Below are 23,863 nucleotides of genomic sequence, written 5' to 3'. Positions count from 1 at the left end.
CCTCACACGATCTTTAGGGTCAATAGCCAGAGATATAAGTAGGGGCTTTGGGTTCAAGGGTGAGGACCTTGTAGAAGCAGGCCATTGATTCTTATTGTGTCCTCTGACCAACTCTTATACTTCCTGTGCTTGCCCATCCTTTTGCACTTGGGACCCCGAGGGTTATTTTTGACTCATTCACACAATGAGTCATTCCCTTGCCCCATGGGCCATGTTTCTTGAGCTCTGGGGCTGGTACACCTAGAAATGCACTCGGAAAATGGTGGCTATGGAGTAGAGAGGGGCGGTAGGTTACTGGTGAGACTCAACTTCTTTGCATTGGATGTAGGAACCTGACTATCTTTCTAATTCTTAGTGCTATTTCCAGGATATATCTATATATATAAAAGGCAAAGCGACATTTTTCATCTGACCGGTAGCTATGACGCACACTGACCACCAGGGGCCAGACACTCAATCCACAATCTGCCAAGCTGCAGTGACTTGGCAGTGGCGGTTCTCGGATGATGCACCCTGGAACTAAAGAGGAGGAAGCCTGATTCCAGGGTGCGTCACCTGAGAACCACCCTCTCACAATCTGGGACCCCTCAAGGGATGTCGGAGAGCCAGTTTCGGCCTGATCCCTGCAGGCCAGGCTGAGGGACCCCACCTGCCAGAGGGACCCTGCTACTCCACAGATGCCCTTTGTGCCAGGGCATTGCCCCAGATGCAGCCCGGGGAGGGACTGCGGGAGGTTGGCTCTGGGTGTGGCTGGGCTGTCTCATCCAGTCCTGCCTTGCTGGTCACCTTATAATTAATTTCCTTCCAATGTGCACGAATCCATGCACCAGGGCACTAGTAGTGTATAAAATGATATTAAGTTTATTGGTATTAAAGAGATCAGGAGAGCATGGTCTGGATATTTGTGTGTCCCCAAATTCATATGTGGACATCCTACCCCCAAAGGTGATAGAGGGGGAGGTTGGGTCTTTGGGAGGTGATTAGGTCACGAGGCCAGAACCCTGGTGATTGGGATCAGTGCCCTAATGAAAGCGACCCCATAGAGCTAGCTCATCCCTTTTACCAGGTAAGGACTCAGCAAAAAGGCTAGTTCCATGACCCAGGAAGGGGCCCTCAGAAGACATCTGTGCCATGATCTTGACCTTCATAGTTTCTAGAACTTTAAGAAATAATGTTTGTTGTTAGTAAGCTTCCAGTTTGTGGTATTTTTGTTATAGTGGTCTGAATGGATTCACACACATGGCCATTGATATGGTTAACTCTGGGCTCTAATTCTCTTTCCTGTGCATTATTTATTTTGCAAATACTGTTGTCTTTGAAACCCGTGAGAGCCACCTACATGGAAATTATTTTCTGAAGAGAAGAGGGGAATAGAAATCTGACCTTACAAAGGTAATGATAATCTGCAAAATTCTTTGCTGCTTGGAATGATAGGTGGGCTGCTGGAAGCCTGTTTTTGTTGCTCCAAAGCAGGAAAAAGAGGCTTAATTTTTTCCACTACATTAATCATGGGGAAGAAGAGAGGGGTAGAAAATGACAGGGTTGTAATATGGACTGATCCTAACACCTACACCTCAACAATGAATTTTCCTAGACCCGTGCCCAGGACACTGCAAACAGGCCCACTCAGACTAACAGTTGTCCAACAATCTCTACGCACTTAGACCCCAGCATGCCCTCTGCTCCCAGCATTTATACACCCAGTGCGCCGATGGCTTGGGGTTATCAAACTCTAATGCCCCCATGGGCCTAGGTAGCTCATCTGAATGAGTCAAGTGCAAGCTGTGGACACTCAGAAACACAGTTCCCTTCTCAACTGAATCCTGGTAATAGTTCTTTATTTGTTTGTTTTTTGGGTGTTTTTCTTTTTTCTTTGTCAAGTAGGAATGCATTTTTTCAAGAGAAATCACAAGGTTGAATTTTCATGGAAAAGTTGAACTTTTTAATGTGAAATCTAACCATTTTTTAAATGTTGGCAAAAGAATGAAACTTAGAAAAGCAAAAGAACCCACCGATCATTCGGTTGGAGCAGTGAGCTTGACACCTCAGATTGAGGGAATGCTAACAGTGATAGTTACTAATAGCATCCTCCCCACCAGCCTTTTGCCCTGGTCGGATGGAGAAATGAGGCCATACATAGACATATTCATGAAGCAACCTTCATGCTCAGAAACACCTGTGGATGGTTTTATGCCCACGAAAGGGAAGAATTGGACTACTAGTAAATCTTAACTTTTTAAAAATACTTTTATTTTTATTGATTTCAGAGAGCAAAGGAGAGGGGGAGAGAGAGAAAAACATCAATGATGAGAGAGAATCATCCACAGGCTGCCTCCTGCATTCCCCACACTGGGGATTGAGCCTGCAACCTGGGCATGTGCCCTGATTAGGAATCCAACTGTTACCTCCTGGTTCATAGGTTGACACTCAACCACTGAGCCACACCAGCCAGGCCTTTCTTAGATTTTTAATACTCAGAGTTAATAACACTAGTTTTTGGTATTCTAATATATATTTTGATGCATTAAAATACCAGTGTTTATGTTAAAGTAGTATTGTTATTTTGGCATTAAAATATGAAACTTGAATCATTTACATTTCAAGGCATATGTAGAAAGTTTTTTCATCAAATAAGGCTTAGAAAGCATTTTTTTTTTGTGTGTGTGTGTGCTTCCATAGCTCTCTTAAGGAGGAAGAAATATGGTAACGGGCAATACAAAAATTTCTTTTGCAGCAAAAATGCATGCAGTCATACTCCACCTCCAAGACTCTCTAAGCAAGTGCAATATACGACCACATTAAAATTATGCAAATGACTCTGCATCAGAATCTCTACCTAATATGATAAAAATCAATGACAATAAAGTTAAACTGGAAATGCCTCTTATTGAAACTAAATTATATCTTGATGTCAATAACATGTCTGCCGTAGTAGTACTGGTATTTTGATATTAAAGTAAAATATTGACTTGTTGTACTGCAATTTTCTCTGTATGACAACCAACTTATGTACTGACCAATTACGGCCTGTTTGAGCAAACGGCTACTAGTACGTTGTGTACAAGTGAGGTTTAATAGGGTAACATTGGTAGTATGGATATTTTGCTATGTATCTTTTCCTTCTAATAATTTTATGTACATCTATGGGGTACTATTCACTTCTTAAATGAACTGACATACTTTCACCTAAATGACTTATTCGAGCTCAGTATTCTGGTTAGCTCTCCTAAACCTTACCTGGCATTTTTGCAAATTCTATTTCCTTAGACACAGTTTCCCATGATCTGTGCTGAATAATTGACATCCTACCTGCAAACGGGGCAGTATTAGGAGGTGGGGTCTTTGGGACGTGATCGGACCATGAGGCAGAGCCCTTGTGATTGGCACCAGTGCCTTTATTTTTTTATTTTTATTTAAATATATTTCTTTATTGATTTCAGAGAGGAAGGGAGGAGAGAGAGATAGAAACAACAGTGATGAGAGAGAATCATTTATCGGCTGCCTCCTGCACGCCCCCCACTGGGGATCGAGCCCACAACACAGGCATGTGCCCTTGGCCGGAATCGAACCTGGAACCCTTCAGTCTGCAGGCTGACGCTCCATCCACTGAGCCAAGCCGGCTAGGGCGGCACCAGTGCCTTTAATTAAAAAGACCCCAGAGAGCTAGCTCACCCCTTCCCCCTTGTGAGGACTCAGCGAGTGGCGAGGTCCATGACCCAGGAAGAGGGCCCTCACCAGACATGCCTGTGTCCCCTCCTAACACTGTCCTTTTGCACGGGTGTGCTCTCAATTTCCAGGAGTCCCTTGTCTTTTTGTAATGAATACAAAATTGTGTCCTTTTTTTCTTTCAGAGCTATTACTGCCTCCTTTAGTCTGTGAGAACCACTTATACCAAACAGTGCGAAGTTGCTTTGAAAAAATGAAACGTACACTATGACGTATACACCAAAAATATAGCAATGAACAGGGAGAGAATGCAGTTTCATTTGTGGAAAGGAAGGGCTAGATCTTGGAACAGACAGATTCCAGGTTTTCTGACAGCCACTCAGGGGCTCAGCTGACTGCCCTGCGCTACCCACTTTGTCTTTGAACCTCAGAGCCCAGGCAAGGCAGCCTTTGCCCAACTCCAGGAATGTGCTAGTGTTTGCTGGAAGGGGACAGAGCGTTTGCCATCCTGAATCGATTCTCGTGGTTATGAATGCTCCCTTCTACTTTTAGGGAAGTAACTGCCTTTGGTAATCTACTTGATGCATCTGCAATATATTATTTACTTAAGCAACAATGGCATTGCTGATAGCTGAAATGGAAAAACTAAGAGCAAAATAAATAGCTCTTGTAAAATAGAATATATAAAGCAACTACCGCTGTGATTTCTTTTTTTCAAACATGACAATCCCAAAGGGTGGCATCCAGATTTTCAGAGCAAAAAAGTGATAACTGAGCAAAAACTAGCACACGACAAAAATGTAATCTCTCAGGGCATGAAACCTACATTAAATTTAAGAGCTGTGTCTCGAAAGAGACCCTGTACACAAGTGAGACTAAACTATCAATTAGCATTACATATGTTATATATGCAAAGGAAACACAACTGAGTTTAGTTTGAAATCAACATCACCAAAAAGGAGACAGTTAATAAATATTATTATCTAACATTTACATGGATATCTTAGGGGTAGACTCTTTCCTCATAGTTTTTATTAACTGCCTCCCTTGATCCAAGACCCTCAGTGACATTCAGCTAATCATTTCTCATTACTGAGCAGTGGGAAAGAACCGGGCTATTTATAGCTCACGGAGAGGTTGGGCCCACGGCAGTAAATCCGTCCTAGGTTTGATCCACACAGACACGGGGTCTCTGTAACAGACACTTCACTCCTGCTGACTGCTGACGTCTTTCTCTGGGGAGAGGTAAATGCCTGTCAGGGGTGAATGTTGCTTTAAAAAAAAAACAAAAACAAATAGTAAACCAATATATTTTTTGAACCTGATCATCTCGGGGCTTTTGTTGTGTTCTGCTGTTTGGCCAGGCCAGGTTCTTGTTATACAATCTGAGCATCACGGCTATTACAATGTGGATGCAGCTAGACCTAAGGAATCACACAAGGGCGTCCGACCATATGAAAAGGGAAAACAGTTCAGTCTCTTCCCTCCTTTGAGGAAAGTGGGAAGAAGAAAGGAAGGTCAGGGAGGATAAGAAAATCACGTGAGGATGTCCTCATGGTCCCTCTGTCTTGAACCCCAAACTGTAGAATATCAGTCCTAATGGCCCTGTTTCCCATATATAACCCTGCCTCAACACCTGCAGAATCGCCCCATTGTCAACATCACTCCCTGAAATGGCCTGTCTATCGATCTATCTACACTGAGTGGCCAGGTTATGATGATCTCTGAACACATAATAATCTGGCCGCTCAGTGTATATCCTATGTAATAAAAGGCTAATATGCAAATTGTCTCCTCCACCAGGAGTTCGACCAGCAGGCAGGCCGGCCAACTGCCCATGTCCCCTCCCCCTGGCCAGGCTGGCCGGACCCCACCCATGCACGAACTCATGCACCGGTCCACACACTGAGTGGCCAGATTATTATACGTTCAGAGATCATAATAATCTGGCCACTCAGAGAGTATCTACCTATATAATGACATACACCCACCATTGAAATACAAGTGTTTTCACTGCCTTTAAAATCCTCTGTGCTTCGCCTGTTTATTCCCTTCTCTTTCAACCACTGATCTTTTTATTGTTTCCATGGTTTTGCCTTTTTTAGAATGTCACATAGTTGAAACCAAGTAGTACAAATGTTACTGTTTAATAAATGTTTATCGAGTATTTCTTATGTGCTCGGTACTGTTCTAAGTGCTTTACAAATGCTAATCTTTTTAACCCTCCTAATAGCACAATGAATCCTACTACTGGACTTTCGTGTGAGAAAACTGAAGCACAGAGAAGTTATTTTGGTAAAAAACAAACAAACAAACAAAAAACCCAAAAAACGAAGTATTCCAACGCAAACCTGACCTTTTCCACCATGACACCCTGTGGCCTTCAGTTTTCGTGCCCTCTCAGCCTCTTTAAGCTTTTTAATACTTTTGCATTTCAGGCTCAAAGATGGATTAATATTACTACTGGACAATTTTATCTGTACATGCACGGGAATTACGGAGTCCTTATGTGGTCTCAGACACACAGCCCTGCATTCGAGGTGCTCAGGTAACATACAATATATGCCCCCAAAGGCCAGACATTAATTAGTTGGTAGTTGTCATAAAATTCACCTACTAAAAGCTATTTATTGCATTCTAGTAAAAATGCACATAAAGTAAGTATGTGACTTTTAAGCAGTTGTAAGTTTTATTTGCTGATTTTACCAAGGTTTTGTTTTGATTTTCATTGTTTACCTGGAAGTTCTCATGAGACACATGAAATATACTGTTTATGTTCCATAAAATTAACATGGAATGAATGGCAGCAGGAGGCTATTTCCTGGGGGGAGGGAACGTTCTTGCAAAGAAGATGACATGCTAAGAACAAAAATGTAGAAGAGAGTTCACATATTAACAGCACGATCATTTACATGAGAATTTAGAAGAATTTGTGAGCATAATTATTTTTATCATGCCGTATGCAAAATAGCATCCGATTCCAAAATAGTTGAAAATGTGTTTTTTTTAGGAAGTACATTTGCAAACCTGTTGCCTATCTGCTCATCAGAGAAAGGCAATATTTTGCTAACAAATGTGAAAAATGAAGGGCTATTTTGCAGCCGCATGCTTCTCCATATCTGCTTTTGCTGGAATGATCTGAATTGTCTGTTTGGGGAGGAGCCTCACTCTCTGAGCCCTTTCTGCTGAAGAACTGGGATTTATTGATCCTCATGAGGCTCCAGGGAGAGCACACACCAGAGAGGCGGTCAATGTTAAAAAATACATTTTTATTGATTTTTAGAGGAAGGGAGAGGGAGAGCGGGAGAGAGGAAGGGAGAGGGAGAGAGAGAAATATCAATGGGAGAATCATCAATGGGCTGCCTCCTGCACACCCCCTACTGGGGATTGACTGGAGCATGTGCCCTTGACCTGGAATCAAATCGGTGACCTCTTGGTTCGTGGGTCAACCACTGGGCCATACGGGTGGTCAAATTTTGAAGCACAATCTTCCTCTGCAATGGTGCTATCACATACATGGCCCCTAGGGTAACAGCACAGGCATAAATAGCAGTGCAGTATCTGGCATCACTTATGGTCTAATTACAGGTGGGTGTGCACTCTATTTTAAAGTATGATAAAGAGTAATAAAATATAACCAAAATATATGATTAGATTTCAATAAAGGAAAATTGATATGAAATATGGTATTTATTATATTACAGTTAAATGCTAATTTCTTCACTTCAGTATTTTTAGCTTCTGTTAATTAAAAGGTATGTATTTACTTGGTTGCTAATCCCTATGAACAGTAATTATAACTTAGACTAACAGTAGGTGAGTAGGCCTGATAATGTAATTTCCCCTATTAACTAGCATTCCCAGGTATCAAAATAAAGGTTTAGTAGTCATTTAGCAAAGGTTGAATAAGCCACTTAAAATGGATTTACAGTGACAAAACAAGGGATGATATTTAGCATTTTCAGATACACGGTCACAATAGAAAGACCCAGCGGTTCGCATGAGACTACTGGTGGTTAAACACATCTTGCTTGCAAAGGGGAGAGATCTCCCAGAGGAGCAACAGGCAGACTGTCCTGAGATTAAACAAGTCCAAGGAGGATGCATGGTGGGCAGAGAGCTCTGGTCCAGTGACAGCGCGCACTGCAGGCCGGGGAGCCGCTGGCCCGCACCCCGCTGCCCGAGCAAGCAGAGGCTCTGAGAGCTCATTAATGAAGTCACCGTGTCGGAATGACTGCAGCCCACTCCCAGCAGAGCCTTCCACACCGTGCTTGTGTGCACATCCTTCGGCAGGATGAGCCGCTAAATGGAATCTGCTCTTACTTTCTAAAGCATGACAAGGCTATAATAGTTTACCCACATGAGATTTTAGAGTTTGTTTTCATGTGTGAGGCACTGGGTAGGATGTTAGGGACTCTGATGAGGATAAAACCCTAGCCTTGCCTTCACTATCCTTACCTCAGGGAGGAAAGTAAGGTAAGTCACCTGTAACACTAGGCATACACTTCCCCCCTCCCCACCCCTTCTTTCCTTTCCCTTCCTTCCTTCCTTCCTTTCCTTTCCTTTCCTTTCCTTTCCTTTCCTTTCCTTTCCTTTCCTTTCCTTTCCTTCCCTTCCCTTCCCTTCCCTTCCCTTCCCTTCCCTTCCCTTCCCTTCCCTTCCCTTCCCTTCCCTTCCCTTCCCTTCCCTTCCCTTCCCTTCCCTTCCCTTCCCTTCCCTCCCTCCCTCGCTATTTCATTTGCCCTGTGATGTGCCCCAGTAACATTCTAGTGGCTGGAACACAATGATTTAAGCCCTTGTTTGGGGTCACACTCTGTGGAGACGATCAGCATGGACCAAGGCTGGGATGAGTCCAAGGGCAGAGAGCTTGGAGCTGGCTAGGAGGAACAGGGGCTCTGGTGAATGGAGGCTCACCTGTTAAACAAAGGGATTAGAGGACTGCAATGGCCAAAATGATGATGGAACAAGTTGCAGTAGTCTTAGCAAGTAGGTTTGGACCATGTTGTTGAATTCTTGATTGAAGAATTTAGTAAGCAACGAGCAGCCATGGAAGAATTTTGAACAGTCACCAAATAAAAACTCAGGAAGGTTATTATGGCAATCGTTACTAAGCGGGGTTGAGGTGAGGAAATCGAGGACAGGGTGGCCACATAAAGGATTCATGTAATAGCGGAGATGAGTGGTCCTCAAGCCGATCTGGGGGAGGCAGAGTGAACAGAAATAAAGATAAAAAGCTACAGCCTATGGAATGTTTTCAATAATGTGAGATCTTGAAAATTCTTTGAATCACTGCTTGATACCCACATTATGTGTAGTATCATTGCTCAGAGTATCTTAAATCAATATTCTTTTAAAAAGATATATATTTTTTATTGATTTCAGAGAGGAAGGGAGAGATAGAAACATCAATGATGAGAGAGAATCACTGATTGGCTGCCTCCTGCACACCCCTCACTGGGATTGAGCCTGCAACCTGGGCATGTGCCCTAACCGGGAATCCAACCATGACCTCCTGATTCATGGGTCAATGCTCAACCACTGAACCACATTGGCCAGGCTATTAAATCAATATTCTTAAACGTTTATGCTCATTTTGACCTGTTTGCAGATATCTGTAGCACTGCTGACTCCTACTCTCTCTCATGGTTGTTACCCACAGAGTAGCTTGTGCATAAATGAATTGTTCTTATTTGTAGAGTTTGTGCTGCAGGTTTGCTGCATGTTTTGGAGAAAGGTTATGCATGAAGGTTTCTACCATTTAGAGACCTAGTTAACCCTCATTATAAATTACTCACTGTTTTGTAATTTTCCCTATCTCCCTTGCAATGGAAACTGTGGCTTTTGGCTCATTCCTGTGGCGTGAGTGAAACAGGCTCTTAGAAGTACATAGAAACATTCTCCTACGAATGCGAGAGGTGAGCAAGGCCGGTGGCGTGGAGGAGGAGGTGGAGGCAAGGGAATGCCAAGCTCCCAGCGCTCTCCAGGAATATCTAGAGTTTCTTAGGGAGACGGTGGGTCCAGAAATGATCTTTTGCTTCGTGGAGGGGCAGTTCTTGCGGTGCTTTCTTTCCATCTGTGTGTCTTCCTATCGTGTCTTTTCTGTTGTTCTTTCCTCCCTCCTTCCCTTTTTGCCCTCATCTCTCTCCTTTCCTGTGCCCCATATCCACCCTCCCTCTCATATCCTCCTCCTCTCTCTCTCTCGTCTCCCTCTCTCCATTCCTTCTTTCTTTCTTTAGTACACAACTGGGGTGTAACCATCTTACACATAAACATAAATATTCTGGCCCAAATAGAACAACAGTCAGTTGAATGATGTTCAGGTAGCAGCAACCAAAGTCACTGTAGTCATTGTAGCCCTCTGGGTTCTTTGTTGGCTTTGTGTAAGAGCATGGATTCATGGAGATCTCTGCTGTGTGTGTCAATAGCTACACCGTGAGCTGCTTTTTTTCCTCCTACAATGGACCCCAAGCATTTTTTGGTCACACACCCACTTCAGGAAAATTACTTAGAGCATGAGCACTTGATACTAGTAAATGCATGTGTTTTTATTTATTATATGTTGTTGTTATACTTTAAGTAATATCCTATATAATAAAACCCTAATATGCAAATTTACCGAATGGTGGAACAACCGGACGCTATGACGCACACTGACCACAGGGGGCAGATGCTCAATGCAGGAGTTGCCCCCTGGTGGTCAGTGCGCTTCTATGGGGGGAGCACCACTCAGCTAGAGGGAGTCTCTCCCACCTCTGCGGCAGTGCTAAGGACCCCTCGGGGGATGTCTGTCTGCCGGCTTAGGCCCGCTCCCAGACTGCGAGAGGGCGCAGGTCAGGCTGAGGGACACCCCTCCCCAGTGCACGAATGTTGTGCACTGGGCCTCTAGTATATTACATAATATATCATATATTATGCCTAAGAAATATAATAATATAACATTTTAAATTTAAAATAAAAATAATAATGAAAAAGAATATAGTATTGTATCACAAGTTTAATGTACTACTTTACCCGAGATAACATCGCAAGGCAAACAGCACCCGTGAAGTGAGGTTTACCATCAGCAAGAGTAGCTACAGATCCGTATTTCAAACAGCCTCTTGAAGACTGCAAAAAGTTGACCCTACAGCATCTCAGATGTGCCTTAGCTTTGCTTTTTACCCCCCACGTGTGGCTGGCAGGCTCATGGTGGGGAAAAGAGGAAGGGCAGCCCGGTTTTCCTCCCGCTGTCGGCTTCGGCTCACTTTGTGGGGTCTCCTCCAGTCTGGTTTCTTTGCAGTCATCTTTTAAGCTGTTCTTGCTGTGAGTTTTGTTGAAAATTGGTAATAAAATCTGTAATCGCTTTCTTGAGCTCACATGGTGCTGAGGGCTATTCAGTTAGGCTCTTCTGTTACCCACTCCAGTGTTTCCAGTCGAATATTGTGAATAACCACATGGCACACACCAGCACTGCTATTGGCTTAAATTTAAAATATTAGTACTAAAAATAGTAAACGTAAATAAAAGTGCAAATAATAATTTCCCTGTGCCGATACATATTTTAAATATAGTTTTAGCATAGGTTAATATTGATATGTTATGAGTTTGTATATTTTCATTTCTTTCCAAATAAATGAATTTTGGTTTGTGTCTGTGAAAATAAACTCGATTTGATAAAATATGGGCAGTCTTGTAGAAGAGCCTAATAAAAATAAACAAATGAACCAAATTTATACAATGATCTTTGATTCATCAATATTAAAGTAACATAGATAGGTGTGATGGAAACATTTATCGATTCAAATTTCATATGTTCAGCTTTGTAATCAGAGGAGGGAAAAATATTTTGGAATATAAATAATCACATTGATGTAGGTTTTCATAAGAACATGAACCTGGTCTCTAAATGGGAGTCCACAAATTTAATTTCTGAGGTAGATGAACTTTGATATTAATTCATATCTAGAATGAAGAAGTTCATTTGCTTGAACATACCATCAAGATTAAGTGGATGGCTTGAACATGTAGTCCCTGGATGATGCCTTGTGACTTTCGGTGAAAAACATTAAGTTTTAGAGTATTCTCCTTAGTTCTGTTATTTCCTGTGCGATTGAAAATAAAAAAGATTTGATTCATTGGTGATTTATTTTGATACTTTCATGGTAGGAGTGATAATTCTCACTGTTACAAGAGAAAAAAAAGCCATACTCTCATATTTGACTATTATTTGGTGCTCCTTAGGAGTAGTGTCTGTTTATATACAGGTAACTGTCGGCGGACAAAAAAAATAAGTCAAGTTGTAAAATTACGTGAATAACTCTTAGTTTTACCAAACAAATTCAGTTTAATACACAAAAATTATGTGAAATTAATGAAACACAAATAAATATCCTACATTCAGTATGGAACCAGTTTTAAAACAAGCTTGGTTTTAGACTAAAGTTTTTAGCTACAGCTTGGTTTCTCTGCCCTGGCCATAAGGGTATTTCATACCATCTCCCCATCCATTAAGCAAAGACTATTGAATACTCCATGACAAAGAATGGGCATTTTTAACAGCTTTTCCTTAAATTAACATGACAGGTACTAGAGTGCAATGTTGTTAATCTTTTCCTAAAAGCTTAATGTTGCTATTTAGTTGTTTACTAATAAATCAAAGAAAACATTCCTTGTCATTTTAGCTTAGACATAGATGGATGAGACTTCAGTGTCTTTGGAGAAGGAGAGGCGATCCCACAGGGAAAGAAACGATCATTTGCTTGAAAAAAAGCCTATCATACACATGCACATACCCACAACATTGCCATATGCACTATACCTGAAAAAGATAACATTAGAAGAAATCACACATATGAAAACGTTTTGTAAACTCTAAAGTAGCAATATAAATATTATTTTAATCTATCTCCCTAGGTCTTTGAATTTATTTATTATTCAATCATGCTTTTTTGCTGCTTTCTTGAAGGTTAAGAATACTTCTTGGGCCTGGCCTATGTGGCTCAGTGGTTGAGCATCAACCTATGAATCAGGAGGTCATGGTTCGATTCTGGTGAGAGCACATGCCCAGGTTGTGGGCTCGATCCCCATTGTGGGGTGTGCAGGAGGCAGCTGATCATGATTCTCCGTCATCATTGATGTTTCTATTTCTCCCTCTCCCTTCTCTGAAATAAAAAAAAATACATATATATAAATATAATACATATATATATATTTTTAAAAAAGAATACTTCTTGGTAGCTCTGCAATTTTGTATTTAGTATCTTTCTAATCACATTTCAAGCTATGTCCATTCTCTCTGAAGATTTTTTTCTTTTTAATTTTGGAACAGGCCTATCTTTATAGTAGTTTTCTGAATGTATCTTTTATCTTAGTTTAAAAAATGTTATTCTGAAGGCCAGGGGAAGGAGGTGGGGGTGGGACTGGGAGGAGATGGGCAACAAGGTGCAAAATGGGGGGCCTTGTACTAGTGTCAACAATAAAAATAAATTAAAACATTATTCTGCTTGAGGTGATAAATTGCTATTGCAGACTACTAGGAAATAAACTGATATGTACCTTCAGGCTAATAATTTTATTTCTGTATTCCTTGTAGAGCTTTTTGGCAATTGATGCTGAACAAATAGTTATGAATGAGTGAATGCAGTAAAGAAAGAATAGCCAATTTTTGGGGGTTAAGTTATGAAATGTCACCAAATATTTAACTTAGGTTTTCTTTTTTTATAGCAGCACCCAAGTTCTCAATGAATAAAAATTATTTTTATTGTGGATGACGACAGAGCTGAAGATACAACACCTTTATCATATCAGCCTGATTTTGTGCCAAGGTTTGCTTTTGCTTTAGTACATCAGCTAATTTTTACTCCACACAAAACACACATTAAATAAAAGCCTAGTTAATAGAGGAACTTTTGTCCAGAAGTTCATATATCATTGTGTTAAGTTTTCAGAATCATTTCCAAAACTGTTTTTATTGGTTTGCATAAAATGTTAATGCTAGTTATGAACTACTCAAAACCTCTAGGAATTTCAGCATTTCTTTAGTGTTCAAAGGTCAAGAAGATTTAAAACAAACATAGCAGAATAAATAACACCAAAAATTAAATATTCCCATCACTTCATGGTATGTTGTCCTCAGTGTTAATAATACTTTACTGACTGTTTTTTCACAGGATTAGGTAACTGACATAAATTAGTTATAATATGTTTTTAGCAGAACTGTAAAACTAGTTTAAGAAATATAACTGTATTAATAATGCAGAATTGTTGGTCCAAGTTATCAGTAAGAAAGTCACAATAATTGGAAACATTTGAGAGGTTTTGATAAATGTTTAAAAATCTCTCCCATTCAGCGATAGCAGGTCTTGGGTGACCAGCTCAGCTGACAGGTGTTAGACCTTGCTCCTTGCATCTCCTGACTCTGGAACACGGGATGGGGTGGGGTTGGGTCAAATGGTAAAACTTCTTTTTAGGACCCAAAGAACCCACTCCCTATGTCAGTGAAGTGGTCTTACCTTCTCCTCTAGAAACATCTAGTCTGATTTAAGTTTGGAGGGCCAGGGACAGGGATGGGATGTCATATGCTATAGAAATGCTGCAGCAGGCAAGGGGCAGTGCAGTGGGCACACAGAAGCTGTTGGTCATGAGCAGTAGGAGGAAACCAGGTTTAACATGATCTCTGGGGCCCCAGCGGCACCACATTAGGCCAACCAACTCATTGTGCACCATAGGAAAGCACTTTGGGGAAAGTTCATTCATTTTCCCTTAAACGTGACCTTCAAACTTGACCTTCTCTCTTCCTTTCCTCTATTGATAATGCAGAATTGTTGGTCCAAGTTATCAGTAAGAAAGTCACAATAATTGGAAACATTTGAGAGGTTTTGATAAATGTTTATCAAACTGTGGATGGCACTCCCAGTTTCCTTTTTAACAAGACTAGAAACTTCACAATGTTTCTGGTCTCTCACCTTCTACCTTATTGACATAGCCAACTTTTCTCCAAAATCTGAAGATTTAATATGATGCATCCATTCTTCCCTTTCCTTAATTTGACCATCCCTCATCCAGTCTTTCCTTCCCGCGCTTTCTCATTTTCCAAAAATCTAGCTTCTAAAATGCTGCTAGCCTCCTCCTCTTCACCACCAACTCCATTGACGGTTCTCCCTTGATGACAGAATAAAGAAAGAAAGTGGCCCGAGCTGTATGGAGCCTGGCATTCAAGGCCCTCCATGACGGCTTGATCAAGAACCTGATCTCAGGCCCAGCTGGCGTGGCTCGGTGGTTGAGCATTGATCTATGAACCAGGAGGTCACGGTTTGATTCCCCGTCAAGGCACATGCCTGGGTTGCGGGCTCGATCCCCAGTGTGGGATGTGCAGGAAGCAGCCGATCAATGATTCTCTCTCATCATTGATATTTCTCTCTCTCTCTCTCTCTCTCTCTCTCTCTCTCTCTCTCTCTCTCTCTCGCTCTCTCTCTCTGTCTCTCTCTCTCTCTCCCTCTCTCCCTCTCTCCCTCTCTCCCTCTCCCTTCCTCTCTGAAGTCAATAAAAAAATATTAAAAGAAAAAAAGGACCTGATCTCGGTGATATCCTGCTACTCTTTCATCCATTCAGCTGGAATGCTCGCCATTGTCCACCCCGTGCGAACATTCTACACTCCCTTGGGGAATTTTTCAGCCTTGCTCCTTCCTTGGCCTGCTAGACATTCTCTGGGATCCATTTCAAATACTTCCTTCATGTGTCTTATCTGACTCCCTTATCTTAAGTACGTGATCTGCCCTTCTCTTTTAAATGGTCATGACACAATTTCTGTGGCATTTACCAGATTCTAGTTTTTACTATTCAGTCATTTTTATCCACACCATCTCACCGGAACCTGTTGAGTTTTGTCTCACATGGTAACACTACTTCACATATGTCAAACAAACAAACATGGATTATGTTTCCAGGAATGTTGTTTCTTAGGAGACCATCAGTGTAGAGTGATGGACAAAACGGGAATTACTTTGCTTCAATTCTTCTAATTGTTTTCCAAGGCTATAGCAACCTAGTCAAACAATGGAATGGGACTTTAATAAAGAGGACACAGTGTCAGAAAAATCACTTGGAACAATTGAATGTCTTGCCTTGCTCATCTCACAATTGTAAAGGCCCTGCTGAGACGGTGCGTTAAAAGCTACTTGTGGTGATGATTGTGTGGTGTGTTTTTTTTTTTGTTATTGTCACCGACTTATTACATTTAAAACATGGTTTCTTTCTGTTTTTGTTAGATATATCCTAGTTTAGATTTTTTGTCTTAGTTTAGATTTTTTTTGTGTGGATATTTCATTGTTAATTTTGTCCACGGGTTGTCCTTTCCCGACAAAGTGAGACATAAAACATTTTGAGCTTTACTTGTTTAAGAAAAGCTTTATTCTAAATAAGATTGCAAGAGGTGGAGATGAGAAAATGGCACCTCAGGCTGACAGAATGGTAGACAGGGTAATAAACATTAGTGTCACGGGGAAATTACAGTGCTGTTTTCTCGCCACAGAGAAGATGGCAAAAATATAGAAATTCAAGACCAGGACATTGAGACTCTCACATTAAAAACTTGGACTGACAGGTGCCTGAGAGAAGGCTGACTAGCTGGAAAATGAGTTACCCAAACCTTCACTTCCAGGTATACACAGGGTGAGGGTATGAGGGGCAGGTTGGACATATGAAAAACGGAAGGTGGCAAAGCAAAATCAAAGTTCAGATTGGAGAGTGTGGGGGGCTGGGTTTGGGAGCTGCGGCAGAGGAAGGCTGGGAGGATGTCTGATCCTCAAAGTGCTGGGACATCTTTCTGATGCTTCCGGCACAGGTGATGGAAGCACGGGGATCCCTAATATGGGAAGCACAGTGGACGGGAGGGTGGGAGGCCAGGAGAATGCAGTCAGTTTCTGACCCATCGAATCTGTAGCAATATGGGCATTGCTATGTGGACAGTTGCAGTCAGATGCGGAATTTAGGAAATAGGGGGCTATCCATGCGGATTTAAAAGTCAAGGCAGAGATGTCAACATGGAAGCCCAGGGAAAGGACAAAAGCAGCCAGACATAGGATTTATTTATTTATTTATTTTAAAAATATATTTTATTGATTTTTATATAGAGGAAGGGAGAGGGATAGAGAGCTAGAAACATCAATGAAACAGAAACATCGATCAGCTGCCTCCTGCACACCCCCTACTGGGCATGTGCCCGCAAGCAAGGTACATGCTCTTGACTGGAATCGAACCTGGGACCCTTGAGTCTGCAGGCCGATGCTCTATCCACTGAGCCAAACCAGTTAGGGCCAGACATAGGATTTATAGCACCAAGAAAAAGATGGGACAAAAATTCTATAAAAATGGGTGAAGGAATATACATGGAGGAAATGAGGGAGACTGAGAAGGAACATATAAGGTCCATGTATGGGGTGGGTCAGTGCATTTTCATGTAGGGAGCCCCCACCTGCAGCGCAGGAAATGGAAGCAAGGAGAACAGCAAGGAAACTTCAAGTGCTGAGGGGACTGAGCAAACCACGTGAGTTGTGAAGGTGAGGGCATGGTGGGAAATTATGAGTGAACGACCGTGTTTGCTAGGGGTGACTGGGACCCAGGTTGGGCGAGAGTGGCAGTGGCTCAGGAGGAATTTGTGCCTTGTGCTTACCTATGAATGACTCCTGATTAAGCATTCCATTTGTCAGAGCATATTTGAAATTTTGATGTTAAATATTCTCCTTCAGGTGTTTCAGTTTTTAAGGCAAAACAGAGTCAATTTCCTTTTGTTTAACCTCTTAATGTTTAGCCTTGAAAACTTTTTATTAAATAATTGTGTGTGTGTGTGTGTGCGTGTGTGTGTGTGTGTGTGGCTTTTTAAAGTATTGCCTCACCCTAGACGGTTTGGCTCAGTGGATAGAGTGTCGACCTGTGGACTGAAGGGTCCCAGGTTCGATTCTGGCCAAGGGCACATGCCTGGGTTGTGGTCTCAATCCCCAGTAGGGGGCATGCAGGAGGCAGCCAACCAGTGATTTTCTCTCATCATTGATATTTCTATCACTCTATCCCTCACCCTTCCCCTCTAAAATAAAAAAAATCTATATATTAAAAAAGTTATTGCCTCAAACCTCTGTACCTCATTTATATGTGAGCCCACTCTAAATTAAAGGGGACATGATTAGCAAAAGATCATGAGGCCATTTTTCCTTGACCTGACGTTCGTTATGTTGGTTATAAAAATCCTAGGATGGCATTTTCTTTAAGACCCGCGGCATTGCCTAGCAGGTTCACATTTGGTGTTCAACTAACTTTCCTTTGACCGGTGTTCACATTATAATACTTTTCACAGGTTCTCTTTCTAAGTGCACGCCAAGCGTGAAGAATTGTTTGCAATGGGTCCTGAAAATGAGTTTAGCCTTAATCAACTTTTTAAAATGTGGCATGGTATAAGCTAACCATGCACCTGTAACACCATCCAATTTAGAGATGGATTAGTCATCCAACTGGGAAGTTAATAACAACATAATTAAGGCTAACTTGGTCGCTTCTTCTTATTCAGACCTCCCATCCATGAGCTTATTAATACAAAGAAAAGGCTCAATAAGCTTGACTTTCATCTTTTTGTACTCAACCACTTAGAACAGCTTTCTTGGTGCATGTGCGTGTGTTTTGCTGCCTGTACTCTTGGATTCTAGAGCACGTTCTGTGCCTTCTCTCTTGTTATTCTCTCTCTCTATCCAGAATTGTATCTGTGTGTGACACCTTCCCTCTTCACTGTAATCCCGAGAGGCTTGGTCAGTGTCTCTCTCTCTCTCTGGGGTCTGGAGCACTCAGCCTCGGGCTTTGCTCCAAGAACACACTTAATAAAGAGTTATTAGGATAATTGAATCTAATTGAGATTTATTAGATCCTTGACGCAAAGGTTTCTGAGTTGTCTCTGTATCTGTTTCTCGCATCTACCACGTCACCTTGCCCATGGGGGGGCGCGTGCCATCAGTTGTGAAACTGTGTGGCTAGTACCTGTGAGGCAGCGCACTAGGCATGGGGGTGCACAAAATTAGAAGATGTGAGGATCACTGCTGAGTCAGTCAAGGAGGGGGGCCCACACATTTCCTTGAGGAGATGTTGGGTATAAAGGGAGCTGAAGGTTTATGGGTCACGTAGTGTAGGTATCAAGGCGTTAGGGATCTTGAAAGCCAGCAGAACTATAGACCGAATCATGTAGATAAAGATGCTTGATTTCTTCATTAAATATCTTTCAACATTTCATCTGTGTTGATTTTCATTATAACGTCTTTGCACATAAAAACTGCAGAAGAGACTGAGATATGGGTGTAGCATAATATCCATTTTTTTCTTTGCTTTTTAGCAACAGACTGACTTTTAAATGGACACATGGCCCTTTGAAATGAGTATATTTCCTATCCACCTGTGTTTAGGTGTGTCAAGACTCTGACTAATAAGATATAAGTGAAAGTAATTGATGAGTCTTCTGGGAAGGCTGATTAAAGGGAGCTGCCTCAGCCTGGAGGGCTCAGTCTTGGGCCCTTCTGTCTTTCTCTTTTATTCCGGCTTGTAACACTGAAGTGATGGCTGGAGCTTCAGCAGCCATCTTGGACCATGAGGTGACCTTGATCCTGTGATCCATACACTAGAACGAATGATGGAGCAGAAAGATAGCATCTGGGTCCCTACCGGAGCTGCCTTACCAGTCTCGGGCTACCAATTCCTGGGCGTTCTTACATAAGAGATAAACTTCTATCTTGTGTGAACTTCACTCATTTTAGAATTTTTGTGTGAATGTACCCAAATCTAACCCTTGCTAGTAAAAGGAATATTTAAAATGTTTTGTGCTAATCTTCTTTGGAACATAGAGAATATTGTAGACATAATAGATCCTTTTAAGACATGTTTTAATTTCTTGGTGGATGAAAAAAAGCTAAGTGAGGGTGTTATCACCACAGATTCTTCATTCTGAGCACAGAAAAAAGACTCAAAATGTAATTTCTTAATTTTTTAACTGAAATGTCTTGTGAGAGTGGGCTCTCCATGCAGTGGAGAATGGGCCTCGGTGTGAGTTCTTTCCCTGCAGTGTGACTGTGGACAAGGCGTCTCATCTGTGGAAGGGGGTTGCCTCTACTATCTAGCTGGTTGTGAATATTATTAAGTGATTAAATGAGGTACCATAAGAAGTAACTATGTCAGTTCTTATTTTCCCTATCCCTTTTTTCTAAGAGAAAGACATTGTAAAAGGATGAAATAAGCCAGGCGAATTCAGATAAGTAAAAGAAGTACTTTTCTTAAGTAGTGCTATTCACATCTTTCTTGGTACTTAGGTTGTGGTGCTGTGCTTATTGTCAAAAGTCAGATTTTTGTGCCATCAAAACATCCTATTTGCCAATATACTTACTTGCCTTCTATGCTGGACTATACAGTTGGTTTGGAAAAGTAATTCTTAAATAGACATGCATTCGTCATATGGTATATAGAAACTAATCATGCCCCCTCTTTTTTTGCTTAAAATTCAAAATGATTCTATGTCAGCACTGTCAGTTTCTTTTGAATGTATTATGAATAGTGCTGATTACTAAGTTGTTTTATTAGCTAGCTTTTTCATCAGGTGCCATATGGAATTATAAATAGTATAGTTGTTTTCCTGGCATTGGCCTGTGAGTATTATGTTCTTGTGAAATTTTAATTTTCATAAAATAGTTTCAATTTTTTAATTATAACTCAAATGGAAATGTCAGTCTTATTAGATTTATTTCCCAAAGTGTTCAGAAGTATACATTTTCTTAAGATTTGAATTAATACAGTTGTTAATATATAACAGGTGGCAGTAGAGGAAAATAGCCATCCTAAAATTATTATTTTCATCATATATTTAATAGTCAAAATTAGTTTTTATATAAAAGGAAAGTAGAAAAGAGTCTGGTTTGGATTAGAAAAATCGAGGATGATGTGAATAATTAACATATGGGTTTCAGAAGAGATCTTCATTAATCATTAGTAACTGCTATAAATATTTTAGATTTTTATTAAGAATCTGATGCCAAATATTTTGTAATTTGCGTGGTTGAGAGTAAGAGAGTGATGGTTGGGAAATGATTCATGAAATAAATTCATAGTCAGTTGGAATTTGGTAAATGAACTTGTAAACTCAAGTTTTATTCACTTGATCAAAAATTGAATATATTCTGAAAGTAATTGCCACAAATAAACATCATTTTTGAACATCATTTTTGAACATCATTTTTAAACATCATTTTTGAAACCTTTGTTTGATTTTGTTCTGAATATGCTGTAAGCTTTGACAAAATGTAGATTAATGGGCACATAAAATTCTTTTTCTTCAAAAAGATATATAAACTTGTAAAATCTAGAGTTTTGATTTATTTAAAGATTTTCATATGAGCCATTTTTGTTAGAAGGTGATAATAAAGAGAGACTTTGGAGGAGGATTGCTGTCAGGACCAATGGAAATTTCCACACGGCTGCCCAGCTCTTCCGGATCTTGCTCCCCTGACTTCCCCTCATGCGGAACAGCCATCACGGCCTCCATGCTTGCCCTAAGCCATGGTGCTTTCCCTTTCCTCTGCTTTGCAAATGGTGGTCCCTCTGGCCAGAACAGCCCCCTCCCCCTCCCATGCTGCCCTGGCTGGTGTGGCTCAGTTGGTTGGAACACCCTCTGGCACATCAAAAGGTCTCGGGTTCAGTTCCTGGTCTGGGCACATAACTAGATTGCAGGTTCAATCCCTGGTCGGAGTGCATGTGGGAGGCAACCAATCAATGTTTCTCTCTCATATCGATGTTCCCCCCTCTCTCTCTTTCTCTCTTTCTCCTCCTTTCCTCTATCTAAAACCAATTTAAAAAACAACAACATATGAATGTTAAAAAATTTCTACTCTCCTTCAGTGTCAGCTGCGTTCTCCCCAAGGTTTTTCTGAGCCCCAGCCCAGGTTAGGAGTCCTGCCTGTGTATTCCCAAAGCACTGGTGGTTTCCGATGGTAGCCACGACCATGCTTACTCCATAGTCCACTGCAGCTGCCTCTCTTAATCCAATCGTACAACTACTCCATGGTTTTTGCCACCAGGGTACACCTGTGTCTACCAGGATGCTGATCCATGGTAGAGGCAATCAGTAAATAGAATGGGTGAGGGAAAATGGGACATCCTCAGCTTAAATGTGTACATGCATGTAGAATGCTGGCTCTGACCACATTTGTGCCTGTAGCTGGAACGGATTTCAGCATGGCCGATTTGATTATAACCACCTTTGAGGATAAAGGCAGGCTATTGCTTGATCTAGTTAGTTACAGTGTTGGTGCCAGTTGTAATGATGACTGTCATGGTCAAGATATCCACAGAGCATTATGTTTCGACCATTCCATTTAAGTAGATCAAACTCAAGATATATTAATAAAAATATATCATTTATCAAGGTTGAGGGAAACACTCGTCTTTAAAATTTTAAGTATGAATGAAAGTGGTTTTAAGTGAATGGCTGGACATTTTAAAAGAAAGATTTAAATAGAAGAAGTTGGCAGTGAAATGATTTAAATTAGTCTGAGTAAGACTCTAATTTAAAAAAATCTTATCTCAGCATTACCTCCATTTAAAAAAAACTCAGTTTTACAGATGTGTAATTGCACTTAAAACTGGAGTAAATGCAGGAGACTAAACATACCACAAAGACATTTCTAGACTTTCTTTTCGAAGTCGGCAGTGGCTTTTTTCTCCTTTCTATATTTACTCTTCGACAGTAATAAAGAAATAAGTGGGAGGACTCGAACCATGTAATCACTCCTCCAGGGTCCCCTTTAACAACCCTGTCATCTAGGCCTCTCTCTGGCCCAGAAGCAGGCCGAGCCCATCCTCAGGCTCCTGGCCACCAGGAGCGACGCTCAAGTCCAGTGCATGAAGCCTGCAGCTGGAAACCCACCCACATCCTCAGGCCTGCGGGGCGGGGGAGACCTCGGATCCAGTCTGCATCTCGGTCGTTTTGATTTTATCTCCCTCTCTCTCTACACTCCCCTCATCCCACTCTGCCCAGGTTGGTTTCCTTTGCATTTTCTGTCACTCAGCTTGACTGCCTGGTCCACGCCGCATTGCTGCTCCATGGCGAGGGACTGTGGGAGGGATGAGCCACCTGCCCTTGGTAGGCTGTAGGCTCCACAGCCAGGGGATGTCCGAAGAAAGTCAGAAAAACGAACAAACCTATTCAAATAGATAAAGACAGTGACGCCTTCCTCACATTCAGTCCCGTCCACGTGGTTTGTTCTGTGAAACTGCCCCTGCACTCAAGAGAGGCGGGGGCCAGCCCAGACGCTGCCCTAGGCGGAGTCACCGGTGGTGGCTGCTACCAAGAATGTAGCTCTGGGACTGCACACTGGCCTCTGAGACGGTGTGTGAGGGAGGGATCAAGCCCAGGGAGAGGCGTGTGGCATTGCTCCTCCTCGCAGGGCAAGTGCTGCTGTGACAGTGGCTCTGTCATAGGTCAGGAAAACCACGTAGTGTATTTTTAAAAATATTTTTATTATTTTAAAAAATATATTTTTTATGGTTGATAGTATTACAGATGTCTCCCATTTCTCCCTCTACCCACCTCCCCCACTCTTCACCATCCTATTGCCTGTGTCCACGGGCTATGCATATCTTCTCTATATATAAAAGACTAATATGCAAAGTGTCCCCTGGGGAGTTCAACTGGGAGACTGGGAGTTTGATCGCTCGCTATGATGTGTGCTGACTACCAGGGGGCAATGCGGAATGAAGGGAGGCCTGGGCCAGCAGTTGGAAGGCCCTGATCGGCGGCCAAGCCTACGGGACCCAACCTGTGCACGAATTTGAGATCATGTGATATTTGTCTTTCTCAGATTGGCTTATTTAACTTAGCATAATATTCTCCAGGTCCATCCAGGCTTTCCCAAAGGGTAAAAGATCCCCCCTTTTTACAGCTGCGTAATATTCCATCATGTAAATGCCCCACAGCTTTTTATCTATTCACCTACTGATGGGCACTTGGGCTGTTTCCAAGTCTTGGCTGTTGTAAATAATGCTGCTCTGAACTTAGGGGTGCATATATTCTTTATGATTGGTGTTTCAGAGTTTTTAAGATATATTCCCAGAAGTGGAATTGCTGGGTCCAATGGAAGTTCCATTTCTAATTTTTTGAGGAAACCCCATACTGGCTGTGCCAATCCGCATTTCCACCAGCAGT

This window comes from Eptesicus fuscus, chromosome 11, assembly GCF_027574615.1.
Source record: "Eptesicus fuscus isolate TK198812 chromosome 11, DD_ASM_mEF_20220401, whole genome shotgun sequence".
Lineage (NCBI taxonomy): Eukaryota > Metazoa > Chordata > Mammalia > Chiroptera > Vespertilionidae > Eptesicus > Eptesicus fuscus.
This window is presented reverse-complemented; position numbering follows the sequence as displayed.